This window comes from Lithobates pipiens, unplaced genomic scaffold, assembly GCF_037356315.1.
Source record: "Lithobates pipiens isolate NorthernLeopardFrog02 unplaced genomic scaffold, aLitPip1_a1.2 Scaffold_13, whole genome shotgun sequence".
Taxonomy (NCBI): domain Eukaryota; kingdom Metazoa; phylum Chordata; class Amphibia; order Anura; family Ranidae; genus Lithobates; species Lithobates pipiens.
Window position 1 is genome coordinate 266104894 of NW_027507718.1, and position 20081 is coordinate 266124974.

A 20081-nucleotide genomic window follows, 5' to 3' on the forward strand; every position below is an offset into this window, starting at 1 on the left:
GGCATGCCTGAGCCCAATGACCTGCTGAGCTTTAGTCAGTATTTATTCCATTTGATAGAATGAAACTAAAGGCAACTGATACCCATTTTTGCAATAGTCAGTGGCAGAATATGTAGCAGTATTAAAATGCAAACCCTTTTATTCAGAAGGCTCCGACAGAGTGTGGGGATACAGCTAAAACTTGAGCATGTCATATTGTCCTCCATACTCAAAAGCACTTAGTATTTACTGATGGCTGCTATGGAGTAGTCAAAAAGTGAGTATCAGTAGGTGGTGAGTTTTTCTCACAGGGAAACCTGTCACTTTTCCCTGACTAAACTATTTTAGGGGGTCTCACTCAATAACTGTCCTGGTTACCACAAGGACCATAGGGTGAGTACATGGATTATAAAGTGGCTACAAGGGCGAGTTCAGAGGGTGGTGATAAATGGGGAGAACTCAGAATGGTCAGGGGTGGGTAGTGGGGTCCCCCAGGGTTCTGTGCTGGCACCAATCCTATTTAATTTGTTCATAAACAACCCGGAGGATGGGGTAAACAGTTTAGTCTCTGTATTTGTGAACAATACTAAGTTAGGCAGGCCAATAACTTCTCTGCGGGATGTGGAAACCTTACAAAAAGATTTGAACAAATTAACGGGGTGGGCAACTACATGTCAAATGAGGTTTAATGTAGAAAAATGTAAAATAATGCATTTGGGTGGCAAAAATATGATGGCAATCTGTACACTGGGGGGGGGGAACCTTTGGGGGAATCAAGGATGGAAAAGGACCTGGGGGTCCTAATAGATTATAAGCTCAGCAATGGCATGCAATGCCAAGCTACTGCTAACAAAGCAAACAGAATATTGGCATGCATTAAAAAGGGGATTAACTCCAGAGATAAAACAATAATTCTCCTGATCTACGAGACTCTGGTCCAGCCGCACCTGGAGTATGCTGTCCAGTACTGGGCACCGGTCCTCAAGAAGGATGTACTGGAAATGGAGCGTGTACAAAGAAGGGCAACATAGGGTCTGAAGGATATTAGTTATGAGGAAAGATTGCGAGCACTGAACTTATTCTCTCTGAAGAAGAGACGCTTGAGAGGGGATATGATTTCAATTTACAAATACCGTACTGGTGACCCCACAATAGCGATAAAACTTTTTCACAGAAGGGAGTTTAACAAGACATACGTTTAACCTTAAACTACGTAGAGCAGGGATATGCAATTAGCGGACCTCCAGCTGTTGCAAAACTACAAGTCCCATCATGCCTCTGCCTCTGGGTGTCATGCTTGTGGCTGTCAGTGTCTTACTATGCCTCATGGGACTTGTAATTTTGCAACAGCTGGAGGTCTGCTAATTGCATATCCCTGATGTGGAGGGTTCTTTACTGCAAGAGCACTAAGGATGTGGAATTCCCTTCCACAGGCGGCGGTCTCAGCAGGGAGCATCGATAGTTTTAGAAAACGATTAGATAAGCACCTGAACGAACACAACATACAGGGATATACAATGTAATACTGACATATAATCACACCCATAGGCTGGGCTTGATGGATTTGTGGCTTTTTTCAACCTCACCTTCTATTATATTGCCGCAATATGATTTGTGCATTCCAGTGGCAGTTGGTGCTCAAAATGTTTGGGGGGGCGCAAACAAACTGAAAAATTCAGAAAAACAAACATCAATTGCAGCCTCACTGTGCCCTTCAAATGCAGCCACTGTGCCCATCAATTGCAGCCACTGTGCCATCAAACGCAGCCACTGTGCCCATCACAAGCAGCCACAGTGCCCATCAAACCCAGCCACTGTGCCATCAAATGTAGCCACTGTGCCATCATTTGCAGCCACTGTGCCATCAAATGCCGCCATTGTGCCCATCAAGTGCTGCCACTGTGCCCATCAAATGCTGCCACTGTGCCCCATCAAATGCCACCACTGTGCCCCATCAAATGCCACTACTGTGCCCCATCAAAAGTTCTAGTGTGACCCCTATGGCTCTAATCAGGTGCTTTAAAAATACACCCCCGACACTGTAATTCAGGTGTCCGCTGTCCAGCTGTGGCGGTGGTGGCCATGGAAAGATTCATGCAATGCATGAATCTATCCATTATTCATACAGGGGGTGGCTGGAGAGAGGGGGCGGTGCCTGTGCGTCCTTAATGGACACACTGCCACTAGTACATTCTTTGTTGAGTGTCTTCCCCATCTATTCATGTGGAGGCTCCACTAGTGCCTGTAATACTATTACTGGGTATTCAGGAAGAGAAACTAGGAATTTCGTTTACAACAAAGGTTTGGTGACCAGGAGAGCAGGAAGTGAAGGGAAATCTCCCCAAATTGCAAAAGGGACTTAACCTATCCCTAATGTATCTTAACCCATACCTAATATATCAAAAATGACTGCCTGTTCCAAATAGAAAAGATCTTTTCTAAAGTCAGATTCTGCGTTATCACGTAAGCAAAACCCCAGACTAACTTATAAATATGCAGATTACCTGTATATACAGTATCTCACAAAAGTGAGTACACCCCTCACATTTTTGTAAATATTTTATTATATCTTTTCATGCGACAACACTGAAGAAATTACACTTTGCTACAATGTAAAGTAATGAGTACAGCGTGTATAACAGTGTAAATTTTCTTTCCACTCAAAATAACTCAACACACAGCCATTAATATCTAAACTGCTGGCAGCAAAGTGAATACATCCAAATTGGGCCCAATTAGCCATTTTCCCTCCCCAGTGTCATGTGACTGAAACTGAGTTGCAGCATGGTGGCCAAGACCATACAGCGGTTTACCAGGACAGGTTCCACTCAGAATAGGCCTCGGCATGGTTGACCAAAGATGAGTGCACGTGCTCAGTGTCATATTCAGAGGTTGTCTTTGGGAAATAGATGTATGAGTGCTGCCAACATTGCTGCAGAGGTTGAAGGGGTGGGGGTCAGCCTGTCAATACTCATACCATACGTCACATACTGCATCAACTTGGTCTACATGGCTGTTGTCCCAGGAGGCAGCCTCTTCTAATGATGATACACAAGAAAGCTCACAAATAGTTTGCTGAAGACAAGCAGACTAAGGACATGGATTACTGGAACCATGTCCTGTGGTCTGATGAGATCAAGATAAACTTATTTGGTTCAGATGGTGTCAAGCGTGTGAGGCAGCAACCAGGTGAGGAGTACAAAGACAAGTGTGTCTTGCCTACAGTCAAGCATGGTGGTAGGAGTGTCATGGTCTGGGGCTGTATGAGTGCTGCTGGCACTGGGGAGCTATAGTTCATTGAGGGAACCATGAATTCCAACATGTACTGTGACATACTGAAGCAGAGCATGATCCCCTCCCTTCGAGGACTGGGCAGTATTCTAACATGATAATGACCCAAAACACACTTCCAAGATGACCACTGCATTGCTAAAGAAGCTGGAGGTAAAGGTAATGGCCTGGCCAAGCATTTCTCCAGACCTAAACTCTATTAAGCATCTGTGGGACGTCCTTCAGAAGGAGGGGGATCACGCTCGCGACTGCCCGCTCGCGCCTGCCCGATGTGCTCGTGTCACCCGGGCACGGCGCATCTCGGATCGGTAGGAGGGCTCTGTGATTGGCCCTCCTGATCACATGATGGCCGCATCCAATCACGGCCATCATGTGATGTAAACAAACAGCCGGTTGCTAGACAATCAGCTCCTCCTCTCCTCACACAGAAGTCATCGCTGAGGAGAGGAGAGCAGATCGCTGCAGCCGGCTGGTGATCACTAGGGATGAGCCGAACACCCCCCGTTCGGTTCGCACCAGAACTTTCGAACGGACCCCAAATTCGTACGAACGTTAGAACCCCATTAAAGTCTATGGGATTCGAACGTTCGAAATTAAAAGTGCTAATTTTAACGGCTAATATGCAAGATACTGTCCTAAAAAGGGTTTGGGGACCTGGCTCCTGCCCCAGGGGACATGGGTCAATGCCTAAAATGTTTTTAAAAATGCCCGTTTTGGCGGGAGCAATGATTTTAATGAAGATTAACGAAAAAAAAGTGAAATATTCCTTTAAATATGGTGCCTGGGGGGTGTCTGTAGTATGCCTGTGAAGTGCCACGTGTTTCCCGTGTTTTCCCTGCACAAAATGACATTAAACGGAAATAACACCATTTAAAACTGCTTGCGGTTTTAATGTTATATCTGGTTCCTGCAATATAGTTGAAAATCATTGAGAAAAATGGCATGGGTAGCCCTCCCTGCCCATTACCAGCCCCTTTGGGTCTTGTACGCATATTAAGGGGAACCCAGTACCCATATTAAAAAAAGGAAATGCGTGTGGCCCCCAGGCCCTATATACTCAGAACAGCAGTATACAGGCAGTGCAAACAAGTCAGGGACTGTGTAGGTTTGTTGTGTTAAGTTGAATCTGTTTGTAATTTTCAACTGGTACATTTTTAAAGTGTAGCTCCAGTCAAAAAAACAATTTTTAAGCTTTTTGGAAAACATAGGGAAGGGTTATCACCCCTGTATAATTTGTTTTGTCGTACATCTTTTTTCATCTCACAACAACATTGTAAGCCATCAAAGTGACTCTTGGTGGGCGCTGGAGCGCCCTGCTGTGAACGATTATATCAAGAATTGTAATTACATGCCATTGTTGAACAGTGGTAGAAAAATTTACCTTTGGTGGTTGTGGTGTTGGTGCCACAACACTATAAGTCCTCACAGTTACTCTGGGTGGGCACAGGAACGGGCCCTCCTGTGAAATATTATATCAAGAATTGTAATTACTAGTCCCTGTTAAACAGGGGCAGAAAAATTGGGCCTTAGGCACTGGTGCTGGTGCCACGACACTGCAACCTCTCCCATATACTCTTGTTTTATTGCAGGAATTAGCCCTGCTGCAAAGCATTGCATCAAAAATTGTAATTAAACGCCCCTGTTAAACAGGGGCAGAAAAATTGGGCCTTAGGCACTGGTGCTGGTGCCACCACACTGCAACCTCTTCCATATACTCTAGTTTTATTGCAGGAATTAGCCCTGCTGCAAAGCATTGCATCAAAAATTGTACTTAAACGCCCCTGTTAAACAGGGGCAGAAAAATTGGGCCTTAGGCACTGGTGCTGGTGCCACGACACTGCAACCTCTCCCATATACTCTTGTTTTATTGCAGGAATTAGCCCTGCTGGAAAGCATTGCATCAAAAATTGTAATTAAACGCCCCTGTTAAACAGGGGCAGAAAAATTGGACTGATGGCATCACCCAGAGCCAGAAATGTTCTTCCAACATATCAGCGGAGGAGGAAGAGGATAGACAATCAACATAACAGGACAGTCACTCAGCATCAGCATAGGCAGTCTTGAAGGGATGTGATATTTCAAAAAAAATTATTCGGTTACATCAGCTTCAGGTGCTTGGTAGCTGTGGGTGATCCAAGACTGATTCATCTTGATGAAGGTCAGTCGATCAACTGATTCGGTGGACAGGCGCACCCTGTGATCGGTAACAAAGCCACCAGCAGCACTGAAGGTGCGTTCCGAAAGAACGCTGGATGCAGGACAGGCCAGTAGCTCAATTGCATACTGTGCAAGCTCTGGCCAGTGATCCATCCTCAAGACCCAGTAAGCCAGAGGATTTTCGGTGGGAAAGGTGTCCAAGTCTGACCTTGCCCCTAGGTATTCCTGCACCATGTAAATCAGACGCTGGCGATGGTTGCTGGAACCGATCATACCTTGGGCCTGCGGACTAAAAAATTGTCTGAAAGCATCAGTCAGACGGCCACCTTCTCCACCGCTCCTTCTGACCGATGCCTCAGCAACACGTTGTCCAGGACCAGGAGTTTGTAACCTCCCAGTCTCTGGGAACGCATTGCACAGACCTTTCTGCAAGGCCTCCCGGAGATGTCTCATCCTCTGCCCCCTCTGCGATGGCAAGATAAGGTCGGCAACCTCACCCTTGTACCGTGGATCAAGGAGAGTGGCCAGCCAGTAATGGTCCCTCTCCTTGATCCGAAGAATATGAGGATCCTTCCGCAGGCTTTGCAGGATCAGGGAGGCCATGCAGCGTAGGTTAGCTGAGGCATTCGGTCCGGAGTCCTCTGGGTCACTAAGGACAACATGATCCGCAGCTACCTCCTCCCAGCCACGTACAAGTCCACGTGTTTCTTGGGACTGTAAATCATCCCTACAAGACTGCTGCTGCTGCTGATGCTGAGTGCCAGCCTCCACCTCCATGCTGACACAATCATCCTCCTCCTCTTCCTCCTCCTCATCCTCTTCCTGTGTGATGGGTGGCACAGCAGGAACACTGTCTGGATAAAGGGGGCCTTGAGAGGCAAGGAAGTCCTCCTCTTCCTGCCTCTGTTCTGCCTCAAGTCCATTATTCCACGCAGCGTATGCTCCAAGAGGTGGACAAGAGGTACAGTGTCACTGATGCATGCACTGTCACTGCTCACCATCCTTGTGGCCTCTTCAAACAGTGACAGGACAGTGCATGCATCCCTGTTCATGCCCCACTGGCGTGGTGAGAAAAAACCGAGCTCCCCTGACCCTGTCCTGGTGCTGTAGTCGCACAGGTACTCATTGATGGCCCTCTGCTGTGCGTGCAGCCGCTGCAGCATGGCCAACGTTGAGTTCCACCTGGTGGGCATGTCACATATAAGGCGGTTCTTGGGCAGGTTCAACTCCTTTTGGAGCTCAGCCAGCCGAGCACAGGCATTAAATGATCGGCGGAAATGCACACAGACTTTCCTGGCCTGCTTCAGGACATCCTGTAAGCCGGGGTACTTGCCCAAGAACCACTGCACCACCAGGTTAAGGACGTGAGCTGCACAGGGCACATGGGTCAGTTGTCCCTGTCGGAGGGCGGAGAGGAGGTTGGTGCCATTGTCACAAACCACCATTCCTGGCTTAAGCTGGCGTGGCGTCAACCACCTCTCGGCCTGCCCCTGCACGGCTGACAAAACATCCGCCCCAGTGTGGCTCCTGTCCCCCAAACAAACCAGCGCAAGCACGGCATGGCATCGTTTTGCCTGCGTACTTGCGTAGCCCCTGGAACGCCTACGGAGCACCGCTGGTTCTGAGGACAGAGCACTGGAAGAGGCCATGGAGGAAGAAGAAGAGGAGGGGGTAGAGGAGAGAGGTGTGTCACAACCAATAGTAGCATTTTGGAGGCGTGGTGGCGGAACAACCTCCAACACTACTGCACCTTGTCCTGCATCCTTCCCAGCTGCCAGAAGAGTGACCCAATGGGCCGTGAAAGACAGGTAACGTCCCTGTCCATGCCTGCTGGACCATGAGTCAGCGGTAATATGCACCTTACCGCTAACTGCCCTGTCCAGCGAGGCAAGGACATTGCCTTCCACATGCCGGTAGAGAGCCGGAATCGCCTTCCGTGAGAAAAAGTGGCGTTTGGGGACCTGCCACTGAGGAACCGCACATTGTACAAACTCATGGAAGGGGGCCGAGTCTACCAACTGAAAAGGCAGCAGTTGAAGTGCTAGCAATTTAGCCAAGCTAGCATTCAACCGCTGGGCATGTGGATGGCTGGGAGGGAACTTCTTTCGCCGGTCCAGCAGCTGGGGCAGGGGCATTTGCCTGCTATAATCGGACGTGGGTGTACTGCTAGCAGAGTGCCCGGAAACACTTGGCTGTGACACACCTAATTCTACACCTTCATTCCTCTCAGAGCAGGTTTCAGAGAGGACTGAAGGTCTAGTGAGGTTGGAGATGCCAGCTGATGAGGAGCAAGGAGAGGTCCGCTTTGTTCTTTGGTGTGGGTCTTTGAGGTACGCTTGCCAACGAGCTGCATGGCAGGTCAACATATGTCTGGTCAAGCATGTGGTGCCCAAGCGGCTGATGTTTTGGCCTTGCGAGATACGCTTGAGATATATGTTACAAATAGCGGTGCGATCTGATGCACTCGTCTCAAAAAAGGCCCACACCAAAGAACTTTTAGAATAACGCGCAGAGGCAGCGCCCTGCACAGGCGGAGCTCTGCGGTGTGATTTAGTTGGTGTGCTGCCCCTAAGCTGGCCCCCGGAGGGCATCCAGCCTCATTGGACATGTGCCTCCTCCTCCTCCTCCTCTCTCCTACCAGGCACCCACGTGGAGTCAGTGCCCTCATCATCCCCTCCCTCTTCATCGCTGTAGCAAACCTGGCAGTATGCTGCAGCTTGTGGAACATGACTGCCAGATTGCTGTCCTTCTTGAGCATCCCCTCTCTCTGCGCTCACGCTACTGCCTTCCTCTAGCTGAGTGTCATCATCAGAGCCTACAAAACACTGGGCATCCTCCTGGAGCATGTACCCAACACTGTGCTCAAAGATTTCAGGAGACTCCTCAGGAGGACGTGGTGGGTCTAGGGAAGGAGTCACTGATGATGACATTGAGAGGAGGGAAGACAATGCGTTGGCAGCTGCTTTGCTAGTACCCTGAGACTGGGTGAGAGAGGATGAGGAGGATGAAGAGGGCTTGGTCATCCACTCTACCAAGTCGTTGGCATGTTGCGGTTCAACATGTCCAGCTGCCGAAAAGAAGGACAAGCGTGTCCCATGGCCACGTGCTGATGACAATGCACCGCGTCCACGACCAGCACTGTTGTCTCTAGACACAGAGCCTGCTTGCCCTCTTTTATCGGCTCACGCCTGTCTGCCTCTCCTTGCTGGCCTTCCAGACATGGTAATGGCCTGAAGGGAGTTGGGTAAAACAGCAGTTGGGTAGTGTATATTGTGCTGGAGGCACACAACACCCACTAACTCCTGCAGATGCCTTTATTATAGAACACCAGAGATAAAGGGGTATACTGTAATTGAGTCACACAACACCCACTAAGCCCTGCAGATGGCTCTATTAGAGAACAGCAATAAACGGTAGATACAGGTGTATATTGTGCTGGAGTCACACAACACCCACTAACTCCTGCAGATGCCTTTATTATAGAACACCAGAGATAAAGGGGTATACTGTAATTGAGTCACACAACACCCACTAAGCCCTGCAGATGGCTCTATTAGAGAACAGCAATAAAGGGAAGATACAGGTGTATATTGTGCTGGAGGCACAAAAAACCCACTAACTCCTGCAGATGCCTTTATTATAGAACACCAGAGATAAAGGGGTATATACAGATGTATACTGTGCTGTGCTGGAGGCACACACAACTTCCAATAACTCCTGCAGATGGCAAGTGGGCTCAAATAGAGAAGAGCTATGTAGGTGGATATAGCGGTGTGTACTGGGTACAGAGCACGCAGACAGCACGCACAAGCTCCTAACACTACTGACTGCAAGCTCTATTATAAAAGATAGATCACTAGCTATATAGGTGAGGTGAATATAGCGGTGTATACTGCGGTCAGGGCAAGCAGACAACAACCACTACAGAAGAGCAAGATCGAAAATCGGCCGATAACGATCGGTGTGTACTGTGTTGAAGGTACACAGAACACCCACTAACTGCTTCAGACGCCAACACACTACACAAGGCCGCCACGCTGGCGGCCTTATAAAGTGTGGGGCGTGTACTACACAGCCTGAGCTATGATTGGCCACAGGCATCCTGCCTATGGCCAATTATGGCTCTCCTCGCTGCTGGCGCTGTGATTGGCCAAGCATGCGGGGTCACAGTGCATGCTTGGCCAATCATGAGCCAGCAATGCACTGCGATGACGCAGTGCATTGTGGGCCGTGAGCGCCACACGAATTTGGCACGAACGGCCCATAACATTCGGAATTCGCCGAACAGGCGAACGGCTGATGTTCGAGTCGAACGTATGTTCGACTCGAACACGAAGCTTATCCCTAGTGATCACTGAGTATGAGCTGTTTTTACAGCTTTTTACTAACTGATCACCAGTCTAGTGTAAACACACATCACCACACAGTGTAAACACACATGTCACCACATGTCACCACACATGTCTCCAAAACACACATGTCTCCAAATAATAAAAAGACATGTCCCCAAATAAAAAAACACATGTCCCCCACATATGTCCCACTAAAATCACATGTTCCAATGATTATCTGCACACATATGTACGTGATCACCTGCACACATCTGTACATGATCATTTGCGTACATATGTCCGTGATCACACAAACCAATTATTATACACTTAACGGATTTTTTTTTACCAAAAACATATAGCAGAATACATTTTGGATTAAATTTATGACAAAATTTGATTTTATTGGATTTCTTTTAAAATAGAAAAAAGAAAATATTGTTTTTTTTTCCAAATTTCCATGAGTCATGAATAAATACCACAAAAATAAAGCTCTATTTGTGCGAACAAAATGATAAAGATTTCATTTGGGTACAGTGTAGCATGACCGCGCAATTGTCATTAAAAGTGCGAGAGCGATGAAAGCTGAAAATTGGGCTGGGAAGGAAGGGGGCGAAAGTGCCCTGTATTGTAGTGGTTAAAGAATACCCGTCATCAGAAAAATATAAAGGTTGCTGTCATGACCTTCATCTGGAGAAAAGACAAACATGCTGAACTTTAACTTCTATACTTTGAGTCAAAGGTCCAAAACAAGATGACAAGATGATAGCAAGTGAAGTCAGAACTCCTGATAAGCATACTTGTTCCAGGTCAGTAACTAAAAGTACTGAAGACATTGGGTCAGCATGAAAATCAAGGTAGTGAGCATTTTCAGATACAAGCTAGAAATGGCAAACTCTAGATTTCTCTTGTGACTGCTTCCTTAAACCATTGCCCATATAATTCTAGGACTAGAACAATCACTGTTATAAATTATTCAACGCCATGGGGCACATTCATATCATTAGTTAATTTCAACGTGAGAAAGTCAAAAATTCTGAATTCCTAAATTATGTATCACAGACACTGGCTGGAAGTCAAATAAATGTATAATGTAATCTGGGCATTTCATTATATTAGTGTCACTATTTTGACATAATTCTTAATAATCAGAGAGAAAATGTTTCAGTTTTCAACCCTAATAGCTGACATTTCTGTTTGAGTTCTCATTATAATGCTTAGATACATGAGGTCACATTATAGGATGCCAGTACTCACTAAGATACACTGACTAAAAAAATACTCATGTTCAATTTTCCCACAGTGCTAATGAACCATGTAATATTAATAGTTTAATCACAATGTATGAGCCACCCAGCATTTACTGTACTCAATAGCAGTCTATGCCTGCTATATCTTTATAGATTAGAAAGGCACTGCAGGGTACTGTTACACACTTCTGAGCTGAGAGTTTATGTCTTTTGCTGCCTTCCCTGATTGCACTTGCAGCGCACATGTCACACACACACATCATTGTGCCCTCCTATCTTCAAGAACTACAGCTCTGGCATTGAAGGCATGTGGGAGACGTTGTCAGTCCTTCCTTTCCAGCAAAGCACCAGTGTGACTATGCCATCCTGCTGTGCTGACTGTAATTGGATGTTCTCAAAGGAAAATACACCACTACAGCATCAATTGCAAAAGTATAATGCATACAGTATATTCATTATCATGTGTACTTTGCTAATTTTATGTATTGCTGGGGGGTAAAGGTGATACTTCTGTTGGGAATTAGGAAGCCTTTTAGCAATAATTTAAGCAGCTTTTCGCCCAAGAATGGAACTTCTGCTTTAAGTGATGGTGACCCCCTGATATTCCATATTTGGCATGTCAATTCTTTTTTTGGGGGGGGGGGGGGATACCCTCTTTTTAAAGGCACCCAGCTCCCACTTCCTCCCAGGGATTTGCGGCACCGGAAGGAAGTTCACCTCTCCTCCCTCCCTGTAATCTTCTGGGGCACATCACAGGTCCCAGAAGATTGCCCAGTGTTCCGTCAGATTAAGCGACTAGTCAGAATGTGTAATGGAAGTGACGTTTTGCTGCCACCATCTTGCTACACCCCACACTCCTCCACAGTAAGGATACAGTGAGAAGGGGGCAAGCGCACATCTTGTTACACCCACCGAAGTTTTGCATTTTACACTTATTTTTAAAAGTAAACTGAGTTTATATAGTGAAATACAGTACTTAGAACTCCGTCTGACTGTTTAGAAGCAGCAGCAAGCCTGCTGATCTCACAGATTTGCTAATCTGATAGAAGATCGCTGCTTTTAAAATTCAATATCTAAACATTTACACAGAGTTGTAAGTACTGCATTTCATTATATACACTCAGTTTACTGTTAAAAAAGTGTAAAATGCAAAACTCCAGTGGGTGTAACAAGATGTCCCCTTCCCCCTTCTTGGTGTATTCTTACTGTGGAGAAGTGCAGGGTGTAGCAAGATGGCAGCGCCAAAATGTCACTTCTGTGACACATTCACCTAATCTGATGGAACACCCGCGATTCACAGTGCGCGGTGCAGCACGCGCATGCGGAGTGTGTCGAGCGCCAACAGTTACAATGCCGATGACATAGAGAGGAGGGGGAGAAGAGCGGGGCTTCGTTCGCCCACATCGATTTATCGTGCGACAGGTGTCTAATTATTTTGACCGACTTTGTCCGATCAAAATTCTCTACACATGATCGGAGTATGTCCGATCGGACCAGTTTGTCGGAAAATATTTCCAACAAGTTGAAAAATTGGGTCCGATGGATATTCAGACGGAAACAGTCCGATGCATACCACACACAGTCGGATTATCCGACAAAACGGTCCGATAGGAAACATTCCGTCGGAATCTCCGACCGTGTGTACAAGGGCTTAGGACTTCGGAACCCAATCCGAGAATTACAAAAGCCCTAGGAAGCTGAAGAAAAAACGTTCTCAACTCAGTACTAACATTCTGGAGCCCCTCAAACTTTATCCCTGAGAACTCTGTGTGATTTTTACATCTCACACAGTGGCAGGGCCTAACAATGTCACAATATACTGTAATTAGTGTTTAAATCCAAAATGTATTTAAATATATAACTGAGCATGTTCTTCCTTCCTGTGAAAAAGGCTGTCAAATTTGCTTAAATAAGACAACTGCTTTCAAGTGCCGATATTTCTATGATTTTAGTTGTTGAAAGTGATTTTAAAAGAGAAAGTCTAGACTTGTGGTAAAAAATACAATAGTTTTATTTTAAATGCAGTGTCAAAGTTTTAAAAGTGCTATTTCTTTTATTATAGCAGCAAAGCAATTATCTACAACAGGATTCATAGTTACTAGAATTGCGATGTGACATTTATAGTCATAAAAGTGTTTCGATGATATTGAATAAATACCCAAGTGCGAAATGAAAGAAAGAAAAAGTTCAGATAGACTTACGCAGAAGGCAGTATAAATTAATAAATCTGGGATAGGGGAAATGATTAAAAAAAAAATCCATAGAGAAAGTTCTGTGTTACCATGCTTTTCAAATAAATGGTGGTTGAATGAATGAAAATATATACAAATAGCAGCTGTAGAAAGATGATTATATTGATGAAAGCAGTATATTTGTTACACCAAAATCTTTTATGTCTCTTGTGAAATTCAAGTACTATGTGTGGCTCTTCTATACACGGGATTGCTAAATATTGATCAGTATGTGATTAACCCCTTCTTGATAGACACCTCAGCCCTCAATTGTAAAGAATGCTGATTTTGTCAATACAAAGTTAAAGCGTATGTATAGCCAAAACGTTTTTTTTTTACAAAAACCTGCCAGATTTGTCCATGGGTCAGTTGGAGAGACTTATCCTTACTCATTTTCCCCAGGAACCATCTTTTACCAAACAGGAAGTAAGGGAAACTCTCTGAAAGCAACTTAGACCAAAATAAAAAAAGTTTTTACTTTTAGTTAAGTAGGGGAAGACTAGAATGCATGTGAGCTTATTAGGCCCCGTTCATACGGGGCTATTAGTTGCATGACCCATGCAGGGCTGTCTGTTACTGGCATGGGTTTTTCATGCATCCCCTTTCCAGCAGTTCCATAGCTGTGTATTGGGACACAAGCCTGCACGGACATGGCCGCTGTGTCCCAATGTGACATCCATGTGGGTGCATGGTCCTGAATGCCTGGGTATTCCTTTGACGGTAAAAGATGTCCCCACATGGGGCACATGGCTAATCGTCCTGTATGAACAATCGTCCTGTATAAGCGCTGCACAAACTGTTGGTGCTATATAAATCCTGAATAATAATAATAATAATAATGAACAGAGCTTTATGATGTTACCCTGTTGTAGTTTTTTCCTCACTTTCAGTCTCATAAAAGTTTGGCCCCAGAACAGGAAGTGAAGGAAAACAGAGCCCTGGATAGCAGTAAAATATAAGTGGGTCTAACCCTTCCCATGCTTTTCAAAACTCAAAACTAAAAATAAAAAAAAGGTTTTGTCTATCGATACACTTATAATAGTTGCCCCAGTTGAAGCAAGTTTATTGCGAAACATGTCGGGTACATAGCCTGCAGACTTTCTACGCTTTTTTTATTGATATCTGTATTTTTGTACCCTTCTTCATTGAGGGTTTGTACATACATGTATCTTGTTTTTTTAAATTTGTTTTAATAAAACATTTCCTATCAGATTAATCTGCTCTATGAAGAGGCTTTTTGTTTTTTTTCCCTCTTTTTCTGTTTGCATTTTTTACGCACCTATTTGGGGTGTGATTGTCCTTTTTACCACCTTGGAGCCGAAAAAACGTCCCGGATTGGATTCCCCTGAGATTGGATGGGGTATTGGCATAGCTGAGGTTTACATCACCTGGATGGAGGAATTGCTGTCTATCGCAATTTGATGTCTGAATGACTCACCACCAAGGTGTTTGGGTCCATACCTTCGGGTAAGCGTATCCATTAGCTTTCCTGTTTATAACGTGGTATCTGTATGAAGGGTGACATCCAGCTGCTGTCTTCACCTCTGGGGTATTTTGACGTGTGGCATTGCAACAGATCCTGACTACTCTCTACCGTGAAGTGATCATCTAGGATTATAGAGACTATTGTCTTTTCTTATGTAGGGTCTTGGTATAATCCCAGGCCACTTGGTACATCCATTATTTGAACTTTTTTTGTTTTTTCATGTCACGAGTCACAAAGACTTTTTCACACTTGTGTAGTTATACTAAGTGCACTTGCCTTTATTTGGTGTAGCTTGGCTACGCTATCTATTACATTTATATTTTTTGTGTGTTATAATAACACTTCTATGTGTTTTCTATTTTAAGCGCTACATTTTTTGGTTTTTACACTTATAATAATATTTTGTTACTAATCAATTACAAATCTTCTGTAAACATGCAGCTCCAAAAATAAGTAAAAGCATATGTAATGAATATTAAATATCATTTCCATTAATGCATATACACACACAGCCTTACTAAGTGAAAAACTAGAGCCTAGTAAGACTAAATTAAAAAATAAAAATTAGATTTTAAACCAGATCAGGACCACAATTTTCACAACTATAATACTTTGACTGATAAAACAGCCTGGCCTTCAAAGTCTGTAACTAGTGAATATATATATCACAGTATATATGCATGCTTATATATACACACACACACACACACACACACACACACACACACACACACTATATATACATTATATATATATATATATATATATATATATATATATATATATAGAAAGGCCAGTATGGTGGCCTGAAATTATGGGAGGAGCCCGGTCGTGTATATAACCCGCCGTTCGCCCATCCTTCCTCGTCGGTTCCAGTGCGCGATACCTGATACGTCAGATATCAAGGGCCGACTATCCAGACCAGACGCAGTGAGCCCGTTCGTGAGTTCCCGCGTTGTTCGTCTCCGTCTTGACCATCTTCCCGTTCATCAGCGTCCGTGGGTTTCGCCGTCGGAGTGTCGTCTTGCCATCGTATTTGTCGTCACACGTCGGGCCGGCTGTCGCAGGTAGGGCTTCGGCACCCCCTTTTATGTATTACAAATGCAAACATTCCCTGAACTCACGAACCGCTCAAATGTTTTATTGTGGCTCTCGTACGCATGTCACGGTTTCTACTTTCGATGTAGTCGTTATCATCTTCGGTCTATCACGCCACGTCAGGCGATTCGTTCGCAGGTACATTCGGAACCGTTCGGCTCCATTCTAGTATCGGTCGAATCGTTCGACTCACAGCCGACTGCTTGTTGCGACAAAAGCAAGCAGTCCGCACGTATTGGTTGGTCTGCCCCAGTTCGACATGTCTCAGTGTCGGTCGAATCGTTCGACTCACAGCCGACTGCTTGTTACGACAAAAGCAAGCAGTCCGCACATATTGGTTGGTCTGCCCCAGTTCGACATGTCTCATCATTCATACAGTTGTGTTATGTATCTCATGTTGTCTCGTTCAAATCATTTCAGTCCTACTCATTTCTACCGTTTCAAGTCATTTCTGTCACTAGCCGCGCTCCGGCGCGAATCTTGTCGCACCTCCGGTGCACCGATTCGCTTTGAAGTGCCCCAGGGTTCGGCCTCATTTCTGTACATGCTCCAGAGACTGAGTCACTCGCAGGATCACGCACGGTCCCTGATTCTTGTCTTTGTCATGGCATACCATTTCTGTCACTTATTACGCTCCAAGGCGAATCCTGTCGCATTCTTCTATGCACCAATTCGTCCTGGTGTGCCCAGCTGCTACGCCTCATTTCAGTACATGCTCCAGAGACGGATTCGTTGTAACCTACAGTCCAGTCGTTGAATCCTGTTTCTGTCATGGGAGATCATTTCTGTCACTTATTACACTCCAGTTCAAATCCTGTCGCTTTTTATGCACCGATTCGTTCTGGTGTGCCCAGCTGCTATGCCTCATTTCAGTACATGCTCCAGAGTCGGATTCTTTGTTGTTACCGTCAGTCCAGTTGTGGAATCTTGTCTCTGTCATGGGATATCATTTCTGTCACTTATTACGCTCCGATTCGAATCCTGTTGCATTTATTTATGCACCAATTCGTCCCGGTGTGCCCAGCTGCTACGCCTCATTTCAGTACATGCTCCAAAGACGGGATTCATCTGTTAGGTTCATGGGCTTGCCTTCTGATTCCAGTCTTTGTCATGGGTTTCATTTCATTTTCACCTATCACGTTCCGGTACGAATAGTCACATTCGTGGACCAAATTCGTCCCGGCGTGCCCCAGGATTGGCCTCATTTCAGTACATGCTCCAGAATCCGTTTCGTGCTCGGTCGCAAGTTCGTGGCATGGCGATTCGGATCTCTGTCATGGCAGATTCACTCATTTCACGGTCACTCATCGCTTCCCGCTTCTAGTCCAGTTGATTCTTCAACGTTGGATTTTTATCGGGGGGGCCCTTGCTCGTCAGCCTCATTCGCTATGGAGTTGAAAAAAAAAAAAAAATAATAATAATAATTAAAGGGGGAAAGCAAAGGGAGGAGGAGATTTCATTTGTTTCTTTCATTTTGTCGTTTCATCTCATGTCTAAATCTCACCTCCACTGTTAGCTAGCCGTTCGTCAGGTGGGAGTCTCAAACAAAACTTCACCTTCATCTCCTCAGGTCAGTCGAGTTCAGTAGGTCCAGCCTGCACCTGGTCAGACGGTGCCTCCTTAGGTCCATATTAGGAGAAAACCCGGATCAGAGGACTTATAGCCTCGCCAGACCCGCATTCTGCCACCATGTCCCAGGCTGGCAGCGAGGACCTCACGGCTCCATTATCTCCATCTGTTGTCTCAGAGAATGGCAGCCAAAGGGCCTTCAGAGTGTGGACCATTCCCAGGCTCACAGCCGAGCTAAGACGCAGGGGCGTGCCCTTTCCAGCAACAGCCAGAAAGGCCGAGCTTTTCAGGCTCCTGTTTCCTCCCCCTGCGGCGGTTGAGGCTTCTGCCCAGCAGGCCTCCCTGGGCTCCATCGCCTCCTCAATCTCACAGCTTCACACCCTGGTGTCGTCCCTCACAACCTCAATGTCAGAACTGCAGAATCGAGTGGCCCTCCTCGAGACCCACCCCGCCGTTCCTCTGCCAGTACCAGCATCCGAGCCAGTTGTTAATCCTTCCGCAGGTATCTCCGGGTGTGCACCAATAGTGTACCCATCCCATCTGGTGTCAGCTAACATCAGGAAGGACATCTTAGAGGGCAAAGACGTCAATTTGGCTTCTCTCCTCATCTCTATTCATGAGCTGGCAGAGAACAAGGCGTATACTTGGGGGGACGTTTCAGTGGTCCTCAAAGCCAAGGATTCCAGACTGGACAGGAAACTCTCTATCACCGAGTTTACCTTGGCTTTCGGCATGATGAGGGACATCATTTGCTCAGCTTCCCCTGGCAGGAGGGAGGAGCTGGATCGGTACCTCCATGTGGTAGTTGACCTGGGTTACAAGTACGGCGGGTTTTCATTCTATGATTACCACCGCTCCTTCTCTGCTAAAGCAGCTGCCAGGCTCTCCCAGTTCCAGACTCCGACGGACTGGAGCAACATGGATACTGAGCTGTTCTGCCGCCACTTCGCGGGGCTACGGTCCCCTCTGTGTGCGATCTGCCAGTCAGCAACTCATACTTCAGCTTGGTGCGCTAGCTCAGTGGCAGCCCCGCCCTTAGACGGTCCATCTACCTCGAGTGCCGCTCAGGGCCTACAGGCACCGGCACGCCTGCCACAGACCGATAAGCTTGGGCGCCCAGTCAAAACCATGGGCGGTGCACCAATCTGCAACAATTACAACAGTGGGTCGTGCAATTTTAGCCAGTGTAGGCTGCTCCATGTGTGCACCCAGTGTCATAGAGCTCACCCCCGGCTGATGTGTGAGCTCAAGCCGCTCAAGAGGTCCTGACTATGCCGGCTCAACGTTTCATGGCTTAGTGCCTACCTCACCAGTCATCCTACCCCCTCACTATCCGCCTTCCTCGTCCAGGGCTTCACGCATGGTTTTCATACTGGACTTGTCTCTCTCCCTCACATCACGCACGAATGCCAGAACCTACGGTCGGCAGCCACGGATGAACAAGCCATCGACCTACTGCTGCAATCTGAGTTAGACCAGGACTTTGTCATCGGCCCTTTTGTACAGCCCCCATTTAACACCTGGCGAGTCAGCTCTATTGGGCTTGTCAAGGGCAAGTTCTCTAATAAACTCCGATTGGTTTATGATTTGTCAGCGCCTCATTCCTCCACGGTCCCCAGCCTCAATTCCCTTATCCCCTCTGAGGAGTTCTCCCTTAAATATGCATCGGTAGACATGGCCATCCAGGTCATTCTTAAAACAGGCACAGGTACCTGGCTTTCCAAGGCCGACATCTCAAACGCCTTCAAGCTTCTTCCCATCCATCCATCCCTCTGGTGCTGGCATGGCATTAAGTGGAGGCAGCGGTACTACTTCGCCACTAAACTCACGTTCGGATCCAAGAGTAGTCCCTGGCTCTTCGACACTTTTGCGCAGGCTCTCGCATGGATCTTGCTGCACGTAGCCCAGTGTCAGGAAGTCATTCATTATCTGGATGACTTCCTGCTAATAGAGTCACCCGGCTCTCCTCCACAAGATCTGGGTAAGTTGAGGGCAGTCTTCAATAATCTTAACGTCCCCATTGCCGAGCATATGGTGGAGGGGCCATCGCAGGCCATTACCTTTCTCGGGGTCAGCCTAGACACTAACACTATGCAGGCCAGCCTTCCCCCGGATAAACTGACCCGCATCAGGACGGTCCTGAGGGACTTCACCCGTGCCAGGACTTGTACCAAGAGACAGCTTCAATCCCTTCTGGGCATGCTTAACTTTGCCATGTGCATCATCCCTCAGGGGCGCTCGTTCGTGTCACGCCTGTTAGCCTTACTGTCCCACTCTCAGGACCCGGACCAAGTACTCAGCCTGGATTCCACAGCTATAGCAGACCTTGCCATGTGGGAGGAATTCCTATCTTCCTGGAATGGAGTGTCCCTGTTCGTCCCCTCCGTGTCCTCCCTTTCACCTCGGGTGGTGACCGACGCGGCGGCCTCCACGGGCTTTGCGGCGATCTTTGGCAACCTCTGGCTCGCAGCCCCCTGGCCTCCCCAGATACTGGCTATTCCTGGCTTCACTGAGACGTCCTCCCTGTTCGAGTTATATCCCATTGTAGCCGCTGCACACACGTGGGGCCGCAGCTGGTCGGGCCAGACGGTGGTTTTTTCTACAGATAACCTGGCCACTGCGGAGATCATTAATAAAGGCAGGTCCAGGTCTCTACAGATTATGTCCTTCCTGCGGCGACTGACCCAGC

At 46.6% G+C, this 20081-nt stretch overlaps 1 protein-coding gene across 1 annotated transcript in view; it reads right to left on the reverse strand.

The window, feature by feature from the left end:
- The window catches only part of STPG2 (sperm tail PG-rich repeat containing 2), a 980631-nt gene that overhangs the window by 524654 nt on the left and 435896 nt on the right, over positions 1 to 20081 (reverse strand). The window lies entirely within an intron of this gene.